Source organism: Saimiri boliviensis, chromosome 13 (assembly GCF_048565385.1).
Source record: "Saimiri boliviensis isolate mSaiBol1 chromosome 13, mSaiBol1.pri, whole genome shotgun sequence".
Lineage (NCBI taxonomy): Eukaryota > Metazoa > Chordata > Mammalia > Primates > Cebidae > Saimiri > Saimiri boliviensis.
The window spans coordinates 63,046,106-63,062,204 of NC_133461.1; the positions used below are offsets into that span (position 1 = coordinate 63,046,106).

A 16,099-nucleotide genomic window follows, 5' to 3' on the forward strand; every position below is an offset into this window, starting at 1 on the left:
TAATTCAGAACCACCAAATGACATTCTAACAGCAAGCTGGCAAGTAAAAGGTAATTCTTTTTTGTGATTACAGGACTCATAGAGAAATAGAACTCCATAAGCATGTTAAAACCAGTTGAGGCTAGGCACAGTGGTTCACGCCTATAATCCCAACACTTTGGGAGGTCAAGGTGGGAGAATGGTTTCAGGCCAGGAGTTCAAGACCAGTAACATAGTGAAACCCCATCATGACAAAAAATTGAAAAATTTAGCAGAGTGTGGAGGTGTGCACTGTAGTCCCAGCTACTAAGGCGACTGAGGTGGGGGGATCCCGTAAGCCCAGGAGTTCTAGGCTGCAGTGAGCTATGATTGCCACTGCACTCCAGCCTCGGTGAAAGAGTAAGACCCTGTCTCAAAAAAAATTTTTTTAATAAAGATGAGACAGTAGATTAAATTAGTCCCTTCTCTATTTTCTATTCCAGATGTTTTCACTTTTCTAGGATCTTATAAATCAAACATCCAAACTTTACAAAAGCTAATTAACTCTAAAAGGAGATTTATCACTTTACTGTTACACAGAGATAAAATAAGAGATCAAAGGTTGAGCAGGAAGAATAAAGAAAATGACATTAGACTATGAGATGGTGATTAAATCATAATACCTTAATGTGCACATGTACATGGTTAAACTGCTTTCCCATCCATTATCCGATCTGGTGCTCTCATGAATGATACTGGGGCAGAGTGCAGTGGTAGCTCTTGCCTGTAAACCCAACACTTTGAGAGGCCAAGGCAAGAGAATTGCTCGAGGCCAAGAGTTCAAAACCAGCCTGAGTAACAGCAAGACCACATCTCTACAAAAGAGAAATGAATCTTTAAATTTTAAAAATTAGCTGGGCATGGTAGCACACTCCTGTAGTCTCAGCTACCCGGGAGGCTGAGGAGGTAGGATCGCTTGAACCAAGGAGTCTAATCCAAGGCTGCAGTGAGTGAGCTGTGATTATGCTACTGCCCTCCAACCTGGGCAACAGAATAAGACTCTTAAAAAATAAGGATATTGGGTAAGCAAAGTAAGTAATAATGATGATTATACTACCAGTAATCACAGAAACAGCAGCAGCAGTAATAGTAACAACCCTTACTGATTGTTTAACTGTGGTGGGTAAAACATGTGACACCCAGCAGGACACTGAGAGTCACACCGCATTAAGAGATACGCTCAGGACCACGGTAGCTCAAAACAGCAGAGCCAAGAATCAAACACAGATCTTCTCACACTAAATTCAGTTCTCTTTCCAGTATAAATAGGAATGACAGTCTACCAGGCTCTCTTGCCAACATCTCTTTTTCAGGAACTGCCGCATCTCCCCACGGCTGCCTGTTCCCACCGTGCAAGTTTCTGCACGGGAAGTTGCCCTGTACCCACATGATCATAGCCCCGGCAACAGCCACAGATCCAGGAGTGGCCTCCAGACTCAAGATAAACAAATCAGATTCCTTATCAAGGAATCTGTAATAGGAACGAAGGTAGATCAGATTAATCTTTCTCTGGGAGGCTGGATTGTAAAACACAGCCTAGGAATTGTTGGCAGAACCTATTTTCCTCATGTGTAAATGGAGGAAACCAGACTGCAGTGAGAAAGGAGAATAAAGGAGATTGTTTTTTTTTTTTTTTTTTTTTTTTTTGGAGATGGAGTCTTGCTTGGTCACCCAGGCTACAGTGCAGTGGTGCTATCTCAGCTCACTGCAACTTTCACCTCCTGGGTTCAAGCGATTCTCCTGCCTCAGCCTCCCGAGTAGCTGGGACTATAAGCACACACTGCCACGCCCATCTAATTTTTTTGTATTTTTTAGTAGAGATGGGGTTTCACCATGTTGCCCAGGCTGGTCTCGAACTCCTGGGCTCAGGCAATCTGCCTGCCTCAGCCTCCCAAAGTGCTAGGATTACAGGCGTGAGATACCACGCCCAGCTGAATGAAGGAGATCTATAAAGAGACAGTCCTGGACAGTGTGCCAATGTCAGGTTCTGCTTCTTCAGCTGGCTGCAGTTCTACTCATGGGTTCCACAGATGACCTCCAAAGCCTCCCATGTACGTCATCCATCTCCTTCCTTAGGCTTTCTCTGTGGGTCTCTGCTCTGAGCAACTGAGGGGCCTAAGTATGGGAATAAATTGTGGCTGGGCATGGTTGTAATCCCAGCACTTTGGGAGGCAGAGGCAGAAGGACTGCTTGACTCTAAGAGTTTGAGACCAGCCTGGGAAAAATAGTGACATTTCCCTACTAAAAATTAGGCAGCCATGGTGGTAGATACCTGCAAGTCCTAGCTACTTGGGAGACTGAGGTGGATGGATCCCTTGAACCCAAGGGTTCAAGGCTTCAGTGAGCCATGATCACGCCACTGTACTCCAGCCTGGGTGACGGGCAAAATACTACCAAAAAGAGAAGAAAAGTAAAGAGGAGAGGGGAAAGAAGGAGAGGGGAAGTGGAGAAAGAAAAAGAAAAGTAAAGTAAGAAAGAAAGAACAAGAAAAGGAAGGAAAGAAGGAAGGAAGAGAGAAAGGGGGAAAGAGAAGAGGAGAGGGGACAGGATGGGGACGGAAGGAGGGAAAGATAAAAAGAAAAAAGAAAAAGAGAAAGGAAAAGAAGAAAGAGAAAGGGAGAAAAAAGAGAAAGAAAGGAAAGAAAGGAAAAAGAAAGAGAAAAAAGAGAAAGAAAAGCAAGAGGAGGAGGAGGAAGAGAGGAAGGAAGGAAGGAAGGAAGGAAAGAAAGAAAGGAGAGCAGGAAGAGATGAGCCCTAGAGCTCATATATACCATCTCTATATTTTTGTCTGCTCAATAGCCCTCTCTCCTTCTGCTAACAGCACCCTTCTCTGCTGGAAAACTGCTCCTTCCTCAGCCACCTGGGTCTAGTGGAAGATGGCAACCTTCATTTATATAATCTGAAATTCTTACATCCCTGTTAAGTCTCATTATAACTATTTTAAATGAGGCTTGCCACAAATCACAACACCAAGAAATGATATTGCCAGTATCTGCACCCAGTGTCTCTGACTTTAAAATGTGCACTTTTTCCAACACAACACTTTCCCTCCCTGGTAACTTACATCTTATGAGTAACAACTCATAAACCAGTATTTACTGAGCACTTTCTGTACAGGGTATTGGAAAGCAGTGGTAAAGAAAGCAATATAAGACATGGGGAAAACGCAAGTTTTTATTAGAAATGTTAAATGACAAGTCCCAGGCTATGCTGGCTTTTTCGGGGAGAAGGAAGTGTGCGCACACCTGCGTTTCCTTTCAGTCGCCGTACACTGATGTCCGCATAAAGCACTCATCTGCCGTGAACCACAGAGGAAAAGTCTGCATTCCCATAGTTGCTGTGAAAATGAAGAGGCTGTTTTCTATGAAATCTATGGAGATAATAGCCTAGAATAAATATCAGGGATGAAGGTAAAGGCTAGACACAGACATTGTTCTATTCCTAGTGGAAAAAAGTGAGAGAAAAATCACCCAAAAACGGTCAAGTCTCCGTTTCCTCAGTTCATAAACTGGCAGTAAGTGGATTTCATACCTGGTTTAACTTTGAAAGCATTTCTACTAGCAAACTCCTTCAAGGAAAACCCAGGGAGGAAACGTCCAGGAGCAGCCCCGGACGGCACACGACTCGTCTACACCCCCCACCTGGTCCTGCAGGTGCCCCAGTGCCCTCCAGGAAGCCCGTGTCTTCTCAACCACTTCCCACCACCTCCAAACTGCAGCATTATGACAGTCGACAAGGAAAGTCCACTCTAGTATATGTATTAAAAAGCAAACCAAAAGCATAATGTCAGAAGTGACCAAGATAAAGAAAATGGTGTTTACTACCTACCACACCCATTAAACTACATTTGGAAACCCAGATGTAACAAAAATAGGAACAGCTAACTTGCTGAGTGCTTACTCCATGCCACACTTTCAAATGCTTCATGTGAGTTAACCCCTTAAGCCTCACAGTCATTCCAAAAAGAAACTGCTCTTTCTATTCCCATATTAGAGATGAACAAATTGAGGTTTACAGAGATTAAGAAACTTGCCCCAACTTATGAAGCCACTCTGAAGGAGCTCAGCTTTGAACCCCGGCAGTCTCCATCTGAAGCTCCCATGCCCATTTAACCGCTATTCTGCTCTGAATCACACTGCAAAAACAGCCACTAAGCTTCAAAGATATGACAAGCCTTAATTGACAGAACTACTCACAGCAGCATACTGTGTGAACTGAAGTCCAAGTTCAGATGACTTCTCATTATTGCTATACTCCCTCAACAGCTAACATTTGGGAAAAAACAAAGAGGGTTATCACTAAAACTCTACACATTGTCTTAAAACTCATTCCCAAATTGTGGTCTGAGGGCCCCTGGGGGTCTCCACGGTGTTTTCAAGAGGTCCTCAACATCCTTTCTTTTGATCCTTGTATCTACACATGCCTGGATTTTCTTCTTATACTTCAACCAACACAACACATTGCAACAGACTGCAATACAGAAATAGACACAAGAATTGGGCTATCTTGTATTAAGCCAGACATTAAAGACATTTCCAAAAATGTGAAACAATGCCCTTCTTGTCACTAAATGTTTTTGTTTTAGAGAATTTAATTATTTTTCATTAAAATATAATTTATGTTAAGCAATGACTATATTGTTATTTTTAAATAGACTAATAAATATTCTTAATTTTTTTCCATTGTAATTTCTTATGGCATAAATATTGATATGTAAGACACATATAATACTAAAGGCAACTTTGGGTCCTCAGTAGTTTTTAAAAGTGCAATAGGTCCTGAGGTTAAAAACTTAAGAACGCCTGTCTTAAAATATACAAATTCGTTCTTCATTTCTACAGAGAACAGAGAGCGCACAATTCAAACCCAAAAGCTTCATCTTTACTTTCTAAGTAAAAGAGTCACTGGTAACATCTTCTTTTTACCAAAATTTTCATCATTAACTAAACTGCTAAACTTTAAAACTGGTGAAATTAGATTTCATCATAAATTTATACATAACACAAATGTACATAAGTGCAACCAAAAGAATATATTTTGTGGCATATTTAAAATTCATTAGTGTTAATTATAACACTCTAAACTTGTATCTGTCATATATACTTCTACACAATGCCTAATACTTTCATAATTGTAATCTCAGATGTCAGTAGTTAAGTCTTTAATATCTAGGCAATTTAGGTTGATGGCTTATATTTATAACAAAATTTAAGGCATATTTCAAAAGCAGGTACACAAAACGTCAGTACTATTAACTTCCATACCAATAAAAAAAGACCAGTAACCAAGAGTGAGGGCAATCGTTTACTTTTTAAATATATATTATGGCAAAAAAAATCAAAACTATAATGCAAGTTTTTGAATTAAATAAAATGTTTATTCATGCTGTTGTTACTAAATATGTTTCTGTATCATTTTAAATTTAAGCTTGAATATTTATATGTATAATCAATGCAATTAAATCATCATCAAAATATTTATTAAATGCTGAGATGATCATGTCATGATATCAAGCACCTATGAATGTGTTTTATGTAATAAACATGCTTTTCTCCACACAAAAAGCTTTAGGAAGGTTACAAAACACGTAAACATTATGTTTTACACAGACCAAGAAACAGAGGAAGAAAAACAGAGAGGAAAAGATCAAGTCACTATTCAATGGAATGTCTACAGAGCTGTTATTGTCCTCCCAACTTTGCGACATAAAGACATACATTATGAACTCAAGAAGAAATAAAAGTAGGTTAACCATAATTATACATGATAATACTCTAAATTATTCTTTCTGCTTTATCCTCAAAAGAAATAAATAGAAGATTTATTCTACTGGCCCTGTCCTACTTGAAAACAGACATTTTAGCCATCTAAAGAAGAAAATGGTTCAGGTTTCTCATAGGAAGATAAGGCAGCAACAACAGTGTTGTTTGAATGGTCAGGTCCCACATTCCAGATAAAGAAAACAATACCCACAGAGCAAGAAGCGCTTGTAACATCAAGGAAAGAACAAAATCCAGGCTACTATCACTAAACAAAATGACTCCACAGTCCATTCCATCTTCTGCAAAAATGCCAGCTTTTAAAAAATGACTTGAAACACTACTGTTTGCAAGCAAAATGATCTTCAAATTATCACTAGTTCTTCAAGAGATTAGAGTTTGCTCTAAGTTACTCTTTTTTTTAACAATAATTACCTAAGCTGAATTCACTTAAGCAATGTTACTCTCTTGTATTAAATAAAGAGGAAAGACACTTTCAATGTATGCATAAACTTTGAAAAAAATTACACAGCCTTAGCCCAAGGCACCTTACAAGGGCACAGCAAACAGAGTACACTCTGCTAGGAGCACAGATGGAAAGGTGGTCGTAGCATACTTCTCTGACCTCAATTATATACATGCCTGGGCTAGATTAAGGAAAGAAACTTCCAGCCTTTTACTTAATTCTAGTCTTCTCCTTCTCTAAATGCATAAACTTAAACATCATGTATCAAATTCACAAACATAATAACTAAATTTAATAATTTATCCATAGAGAACAGATAAGTAATTTACTATGTATTCCCTGACATAGTATTAACTTGAAAATGCCTGTCCACAGATGATCAGCACATTCTTCTTTACACAACTTTGCAATATGCCGAGCTCCTAAAACTGTGGCCATACAGAAAATATAGACAAGTGCTCATGGCAGAGAACAAATTGTGGCTACTATGTCTAGAGAAAGATGGTATAATAGAATCAATGCCTATTTTAAGGCCATCTTCCAACCTTTAAAAGTGTTCACAGTATATTACTGAATTCTTAAGACAGAAAAGTTACTCTTTTTAAACAGTGATATTATCTAGGAGCAGTTCTTTCAAAATGAAGGGAAGAAGTGCGTAATATTGGGACTAGAGAAGACCTATGAATATGTCTATACAAGGAATTGATATTCACTAATTCTATGTGTCTCTATTAAGTATTGTAAAGCAAAGCTGTGAATACAACTTTAAATAGGCGTCTAATTTCATACATTCCCAAAAAGACTATTCCCAGCCAGAATCTAGTTGACGGACTATATTGTGACAGGAAATCTCTGCTGAGACAGATGTTTGTTTAATGCCAAGGAGACTGGGAAGCCATCAAAAGGCCAAACTTTCTCTCATCATTCGCCTGCCTTTTTCTAGAAGATTCAAGAATGCAAACGAGTGCTTTTAAAGGAAATACATGAATTTATTGTATACCTACAGGAAGATCTCCTTCTGCTCAAGCCAAAGAGACTGTCTAAAGAGCAGATCTCTGCATTAGAAAGAGAAGCAGCAGCAGGGCCTGGCAGTGACCTGACTCACTGAACCCAAACAGGGCACAAAACCCAAGTCCCTAGCAGAGCCCACAGCAGGTGCCAGAAGGCAAGGCCAGAAGAGTGGCTCCCCAGTTGGAGCTAAGAGGATCCCAAGCCCAACAGCCTAACCCTGGAGCTAACCTTTCAGTCAAGTGCCTCTGATTCTGTGTCACACCATCTTTTCTGAGTGGGCAGGAATCTTATTCCTTACATATGTGCCTAGATCACCCTTCAATCTGCAGTAAAATACGGATGTGTCTCATTTTCAAAACTTACCTAGAAACCCTCACGGTGAAGGCCAAGAAGACAGCCTCACAGACACTCCTGTTACCATCGCCATGAACTCACTTTACAATAAACTCTTGCCAAAGGCCTAAGCTACTTCGCAAGTGTGTCCTTCCTGGAAAATGAGTGGCCTCCCATTGAAGACAGGCTTCCCACCGAGTCTAGGCCAAAGAATTAACCACATCAGTGCCGCCTCCTCAGGGTGCTCTCAGCCCTGGCCTGCAGAGAGTGTCTTCACACAGAGCCCCTCTCACCTGGCCTTGCCCACTGAATCAGAAAAGCACACTGCACCTGTTCTCAGGCAATCCCGGACAACCTCTTTCAACACTCCTTCACCAGTAGCTGTAGCAGCTTGTGCATGTTCCTCAGAAGGCTCCAGAAGCCACCTGACCTAAACACAGAGCACTCAAATAAAGCACTGTGAAGCCAAGCCTGCTGTCAGAATGCCACCCATTTCCAGATTTCCCATGACCACTGGGAAAACACATCATAAACAGTACTAATGGTCACAGAGGATGGTCATTTGCCTCTTAACAGATGCCATGAGCTTTACTCACCAGATACAGATTCAGCATTACCTCTTTTAGCCCTCACTTCAACCCTGAGAAGGAGATATTAGAATCATTACCATTTTATAAAGAAATGGAAGTTCTATAAGTTACAGTCACAAAGCTGAGTGAAACAGGAATTCAAAACCAAGTCCTGGGAGAAACATGCTTGGAAGGAAGATGTGGCTGAACACATTTCAGCTTTGAGTTGCTGGATATCAAGCCAGCATGATTTCCCTGGAGCGCTCAGGAAAGCCATATGAAATAGTAAACATACAAATGCATAAAGGCCTCAGGACTCCCCTCAGCAAAGCCAATGGACGTACCATTTCCCCTCACCCCTACACTCCAGTGACCATGACTTGCTCTGTGCATCCACCATGACCTGCTCTGTGCTGCTCCTTCCTGACTCACAGTGAGGCGGCCATCAGTGGATACTTTTAACTGATGTCAATAGCATAAAAACATCTGGGGTTCCAGGAGGGAGGAGAAAACACCAGAAGATCTTTGTTGAGGCCACAGCCCACATGCTCCCATTCCAGTCACTTCTCTAAAGAGGTAAAAGTGAACTAACTTGATTACCAATTGGGTTACCTATTTTGCTAGAGACACTAGGTGATGAAGAGTAGTCACAGCAGGGAGACAGCTGCTGACTGTGTGCTTACTGTCTGCCAAGGCCCCTGCCCAGCACTTTCCATGCTGGGCAGGGCATGGAAAGTGGAACTTTAGGGTATAGGTATTATTATCCTTATTTTGCAGATGACAAAATGAAGCCACAGAAAGTTTTAAAAAATTCCAAAAAGTCATAGAAAAGTAGTATACATGTGGTCCCTGACTTTAGGAGCCTACAACACAATTATTGCAACAAGATTAATTCACTTTAAGCCACTGGCAAACAGTGATGTGTAATTATTAATATTAATAAAAGTCAATGCCTGGAGGCTGGGTGTGGTGTCTCACACCTGTAATCCCAGCATTTTGGGAGACCAAGGCAGGTGGATCACTTGAGGTCCAGAATTCAAGACCAGCCTGGCCAATATATGGTGAAACCCTATCTCTACTAAAAATACAAAAAATAGCTGGGTGTGGTGGTGCCTGTAGTCTCAGCTACTAGGGAGGCTGAGGCACGTGAGTTACTTGATTATGGTAGGCAGAGGTTGCAGTGAAGAGAGATCATACCATTGCACTCCAGCCTGGGTGACAGAGTGAGATTATATCTAAAACACACACACACACACACACACACACACACACACACACACACACACACACAAAAGCATCGACCTGGCTTACTATTGGACACAAGGGTGAAGGGAAGGTGTAGGTGAGGTTTTTTTACTCTGTCCTCCTGTCTTGCTTGTGCATCCAGGACAGCGCCTAGCAGAGAGCAGGCATAAATCCTGATACATGAATCATAAACACAGCAGATTCGCATGTTACAGGAAGTTAGGTTCTAATATCCTCATATAAAGGGAAAAATCACATACATCAAATCAAACTTAGAAAATGATAAATGCCTCTAAAGGAGCAATAAAGTCAGCTTTTGTTCCAGCAGGTGAGACAGTGCAGATTCTTTTGAATGGGAACCAGGATGGAATCCCCGACCTGTGTCTACGTGCAGCTGTGGGAAACCTCGCCTCCTGTTCAGCACAGCACAGTCCCTTGGAGGCCTACAGAACCCGGCACACGTGAGAGTGCAGCAGGGCCCCTCCCACCCGGGGTAGCAGCAGAATCACACCCACTACCGGTGACCTAAGTGATGAAGTCACCTAAGTTAAATGTGCGTAGGATTCGAAGGGTAGGCAATGGTGAAGGGTCCTCCCTTTCGAGAGACTGAGCTGAGAGGTAGACGCGGCTGCTCTGATGAACCTGCAGGCCACGCTGCCCCCAGTCAGCAGGGACCAGGCTGAAGCGCTGCCCCCACCAAATGCTCTCCTAAGATGTACAGGCTCTTCCTAGCAAGCAGAGTCCAAAAAAATTTTTTTAACTAAAAATTTTTAAGAAAAGATATTTGAGTTTACATAACTGGAGGCCAGCGCTTTTCACGCACATTTCACCAACCAGAGCTTATCTTTCTTCATTTATCAAATGCAGACCCAGCACTTTCTGTGCACAGAGCATTGTGGGGAATGCGCAGAAGCAAGCCTTGGAAAGGGTTCTGTCCAGTTGATTTATTAACTTAGACCCAGGGTCGGCACAGTTTTTTTTTTTTTTTGAAAGGCCAGACGGTAAATATTTAGGCTTTGAGGGTCATAGTCTCTGTAGTAATTACTTAAACTTTGCCATCAGAGCACGAGGGGAGCCACAGACAATATGAAAACAAATGGGCATGGCTGTGTGCCAGTAATAATACTGACAAAGCAGGCAGTGAGCCAGATGTGGCCACTAGGCTATGCCTTGCCACCCGCGACTTACACCTGACTGTGAGCTGATAAACCAGAATTTAAGCCGTCAGAGAACTCGGCAGAACACCCAGAGCAGAGTGGAGTTCTGGAAATGCCTGTGAAAAGCAGGCTTTGATGAGGGTGGACGACAGCACCAGGGCTGGTCACCCTGTAAGTGAGACCCTGCGGAAAGAGCCTCCCGGAGGATGCTGAGTGCCCAGGGCAGCCCAGCCTCACGTTGGGAAAGAGCGACACACCCAGGAAATTCAAGGATAAAACACTGCAGGATCCCGAGCAAAGCTAACTCTGCCTGGCAAATCATCCTCCACAATTTCACCAAAACCTGACTACTGCAAATCATATCTTCCAAAAATGGCCTCACTCACATTTCCCACCCCAAATGTTACTGAATTGTTAAGGAAGGGCACTGGTGTTTGGTAATAATAAATAATGCTTAGAGAGCTTCCCTAATTTACCTATAAATGAATATGTCACTGAACTGTTCTTAAGAAAATAGATGCCAACCTATAATAAAGCAGAAATAGTTTGACCTAATAGTTTGACCTTGTTCTGGGTTTCAGGACACTATAAGAAATTATCTTAGTTCCAGGCTCAGTTTCTCAAGAAGCTGAACAATATCCCCATAAAGTCATCCATGAATTCCATGAGCTTTCTACAATAGCCTCTCTTCAATGTCTACCTTGATGCAATTAATACAGGTCTGAAGCCATAAGGAGGATACATGTCATAACTCAGAATTGTTGGGAGAGACAGTGATCCTGGGCTTTTGCACCCCTATACTTCTTGTCAGGGGTGCCAAGACTGCAGGCCCTGACCATCCTTCTACCCAGGCCATTTCCTATGGTTGTGTATGCAGCTGGTACCTTTGAGAGATGAGTTAACTTCTCCTTTCTCCACCTCCCTCTCCCAGCCCCGAGAAAAGACTAGGCTTATTTACTGTTCATTATAAAAATGGTGGCTGCCCCTGCCTGGGTGTGCAACTCTGCTGTGATGCAAACACACTGCATGCACAGCATCTACCTGGTCCATAGCAAGCTGCCCTGTGGAATGTGTGGGGCAAGGGAAACTGACATAAATATGCTGATGATGGCATACTTGTTGTGCCAATAATTAGATACCTTTTGCCTCTGACCCAGGAGTCTTGTGTCTCCTATCAGCACCCATGAAAAATAACAGGCTTATTTGTCACAGCACCTTATTAGTTTGAAAGCAAGGTAAAATCAAATCCCAGAATTGACTATAATTCTCTTCAATATTGAATAAAAATTTAAAACTCTTTATTTCATTATCCTCTTTTTAATATCCATTCTTTAGCAAGGCTTCTTATACACTGAGTGGTGAAAGCTCTTGGTTTTGCACAAAGCAATACCAGTTCACACCTGCTGACCTACTGTTTCCAATCCAGTAAGTGCCCCCTTTCACTCTCCAAAGTGTCCTCACCTGTACATAAAATTATATGATCACCTATTTATATTCCAATGTGCAGACATGTAATTTCTGAAAATAGGCAAACTGCTTCAGTGTTTTGTTTGTGATCATTTGCCCTTAAAAACTAAAAAAGGAACAACAATCTGACTTCAATTCTTTCACTTAAAACACATTTTTCCACCAGGAACTTAACCCACCATAATTATATTTTGCAAATAATGGGAAGAAAGTTTAAATTCAGTATTCCCTTGAAGCAAGATGACAATCAGTTGTCATTAAGTGCTTTATTGTTGCAAAGCACATGTAAATATGCGCTATATTTTTCCCTTTTGAAAACTATCTTCCAAAATAGAATGATGCAAAAAAAAATCACATACATCTGATCTTTCATTAAATGCTATGTTAATATTAAACATGGTTCCCTCCCCAACAATATTCTGGGGAAAATTTTTCTCTAAGAGATATAATGAGGCCGCACCATGAAGTTGTGACTCTGCAGATTCTGGGAAGCTATCCAGCTTGCACATTCTTGTCTCTGCAACCTCATCCATGCTGGGAACTGGAGAGCTTGTCTCCCGCACAGTAAAGAGACAACCTGAAATAAAGTAGTCCTCTATCGAAACTTCCCAAAGGGCAGCCAGAAGGCATGGGCTTTCAGCCACCCTGTGCATGCTCTCCAACAAGTGTAACAGGAGTAAGGTCCCTTTCATTTCTACTTGCATAAAAAGGCAGGCCAACACTTCACTAGATGTCCTTGACATTGGCTCCCCTCAAGTGGATCTGCTGTAGAGGCAGTAGCCATGTCCAGCTTGTCACCAAACCCCCATTCCTATCTGCCCTGCACACCTACACACAGTGAGATCTTAGAGCTCTGACAAAGTGCAAGGAGAAGTCACTCTGCCCTAATGTACCCTGCCACAACAAGGAAGCCAACCCAGTGTTGGCAAAGCAAGCTCTCAATTAAACGGATTATGCACCGTACAAAACACATCTTCTAGTGAATCACAGCAGGAAAATCCCAGAGAAAGTACAAGGGAATGATAGTGCAGGCCTCGATTTACAAACTCCATCAGATCTGCCTAAATGTCAAGTGAATTGATAAAAAGAAACACCCCCACTTGACCATTTCCATAAACTAAAATGTTAAAAAAAAAAAACAATAAACTTGAATGCGACAGATTACTCAAAGCAGAAACTTATTTCATTTTGTTTTGGTTCCTAAGAGACTAACAAAGCTAAATTATTGGGTTTTTTTAAAGGATGGTCTTAGAAAATCATAGCAGAAACAAAATTTATCGGTTTAAGAGAGGACTTTTCTTCATTGTTCTAATTTTTCATCTTTCATGTGTTTCAGTAGTCTCTGAAGAATTCAAGCAAAATAGAAACCCTCCCTGTCACCCACATTTCCCCTGTGAACACACAAATAGCAGATGCACACAGCTGCCCTTCACACTCCTGATGCATCGTTCTGAAAATCTAGTTCTGGAATGGCAGTGGCTGAGTTCGAGTCCAGCTTTGCCACTGAACAGCTGGGACTTTGGCAAGTTACTTACCCTCTGTTCTCTGGTTCTTTTGTGTATAAAATGCCAATAACAAGGCTGGGTGTGGTGGTTCAGCCTGTAATTCCAGCACTGTGGGAGACTGAGGTGGGCAGATCACCTGAGGTCACGAGTTCAAGACCAGCCTGACGAACATGGAGAAACCCCATCTCTACTAAAAACACAAAATTAGCTGGGAGTGGTTGTGCATGCCTATAATCCCAGCTACTTGGGAGGCTGAGGCAGGAGAATCACTTGAACTTGGGAGGCGGAGGTTGCAGTGAGCCAAGATCATGCTACTGCTCTCCAGCCTGGGCAATAAGAGTGAAACTCTGTCTCAAAAAAAATGCCAATAACAAAATAACCACTCAGAGCTGTCATGAGGATTACATGGGTCAACACTGGCAAAGGGCTTAGGATCAAGCCTGGCACACTAGTGTTTGCTAAAACATTTTATCAAGAGAGTTACAAAAAAAACTCCCTGGCAATGTCTCCTTTTAGATGCAAGGCAACATTGAGGCCTATTTCATCAGCAAAGTCCACATTTCTTTTGTGGGATTGTGCCTAACAGGCAGTGAGTGTCAACAAATATTTGTGGGACAGATGGATATAAAAAGCTGTACAAATAAAGAAACAAATGACCTCTTCCATGATTATAGTCAAAATTCCAAAGAGCTCCATTAAATTCAAACCACCATGATGGTAAACTGGAACCTGCGTGCTGTTCTCACCACGAAGTGGTGCTTCCTCCCCTTCCACAGTGAGTCCTGGTCCCAATGACACCATAAAACCAGTCATCCCCCACCTCTCCTCACCGTAATAAAGCTGCCCACTGAGACCACACTCACCACCGCCATTTCCCTCAACATTGCCATTTCTATTATTGGCAGTTATTGCCAATATTAAAGCATGAGGCAAAATGAAATTTCTAAAGCACCGTGAAATCTTTGGAAAAATACTCAGACCGAAGCTTTCCATTAATTCAGTATTTAAATGAAATTCATTTCAGACACAATTCAGTAAAGCCTTCATATTCTGAAGAAAATCCCAATAATATGAAAAAATGTATAGGTTTCCAAAAAGTTTCTGCTTTGGTGCATTGGGAAACATGGGCTGCTCCTGCAGTGTAACGCTGTCTGATCTGCAGAAGTAACTCATATGTCCACACAGGAACTGCAAACCCTGACTCACAGGTGCCTTCCCCTGGTGGCTGCCTACATCACTGCATCTGCCCCAGTTGATACAGTAACTCCAGTCTTTGTACTTCCCAAACCTACTGTCCATATGTAGCCCTAAAATGCCTCCATGAGTTGGCTCTTTCTGCCCCATTTACAGCCCCTCTGTGGCTCTCCTGCCCTAAGGATAAAGTTCAGTCTGCCACGGCTTCTGAGGCACCTCCTGACCTGGCTCCCCACCTGCCCAGCCAACCTCTCTCCCCAGCCAGACAGTGCTACAACCTGACCTTGTGCACTCTCTTCTCACCTCCTACCTGGAGCCACCATCTCGCTGCCCCTCGGGCCTCTGTGTAAATGTCATTTCTCTGGAAGCCTCCTGCAACCACCCCAATCTCAGGCTAGGTGAGGGACACTCCACAGCCAGCGCTTCCCTCAGCATGACCCTTAGGACTTTTCACCCTAGTTCCTTTCCTTGTCTGTCTTCCCTAATAGCCTACAGGTTCTGGGAGAGCTCTTTGTCACTGTACCTCCAACATCTGGAATAACGTCTGGGGCACAAGAGGTCATCAATAAATATCAAGTAAGTAAATGAGATGGCAATGGATTAACTGCAACAGCCAGGATGAGAAATAGAGAAGAACCCAAAAAGAATGGGGTGGAATCCAGTAGGACCTGGTGACAGAACAGACATGGGCAAGAACAAAGAAAGAAGAGTGTGGCCTGGATATCAAATCTCCACTTGGGCAGCAATGTGAGCAGAACCACTCACCAAGCAATAGGCAAAAACGCAAACTCGGGAGAGGGCACGAGTTTAGGTTTACACGCGTTGAAAATGACGTGTCCCAAGACATATGCCATTGAGGTTGTGACTAATAACTCGAACCTGCAGTGCTCAAGATGCCAATAGCTTCCCAGCACACTGAGTAAACTCCAAACTCATCACCGAATCCTGCGAGGCATTATGTGGACCGGGTCCAGCCCCTCAAGCTCTCCGACCACACCTTCTCCATCTGCTTTCTCCTTGCTCACCTGACTGGCCACAGTGGCCCTCCCACCGTCCCTCGGGGTGGCCAGCAAGATGCTTCTCAGCACCTGTGCACTCACTGCAGCCCGCCTAGAGCAAGGCACCCAGATCCCTGCAGGGCTTCCTGCTTGTCCTAACACAGGTCCCTCTACAAACATCACCTCCTCATGTCAGTCATGAAAATCATCCACGGTAGCACCCCGTGACTCACTGTCCCATCGGCCTGTTTTAGTTTCATCACTAAACACTCAATGAACTTACACTGTCTGCTCATTTGTTTTGCATATTTGTCGTCTGCCTATCCTATCTACAGGGTACCTAAAGTAAGGCCCCAGCTGGGCACAGTGGCTCAACC

At 42.5% G+C, this 16,099-nt stretch overlaps 1 protein-coding gene across 4 annotated transcripts in view; it reads right to left on the minus strand.

The window, feature by feature from the left end:
- The window catches only part of L3MBTL4 (L3MBTL histone methyl-lysine binding protein 4), a 456,802-nt gene that overhangs the window by 407,974 nt on the left and 32,729 nt on the right, over positions 1-16,099 (minus strand). The window lies entirely within an intron of this gene.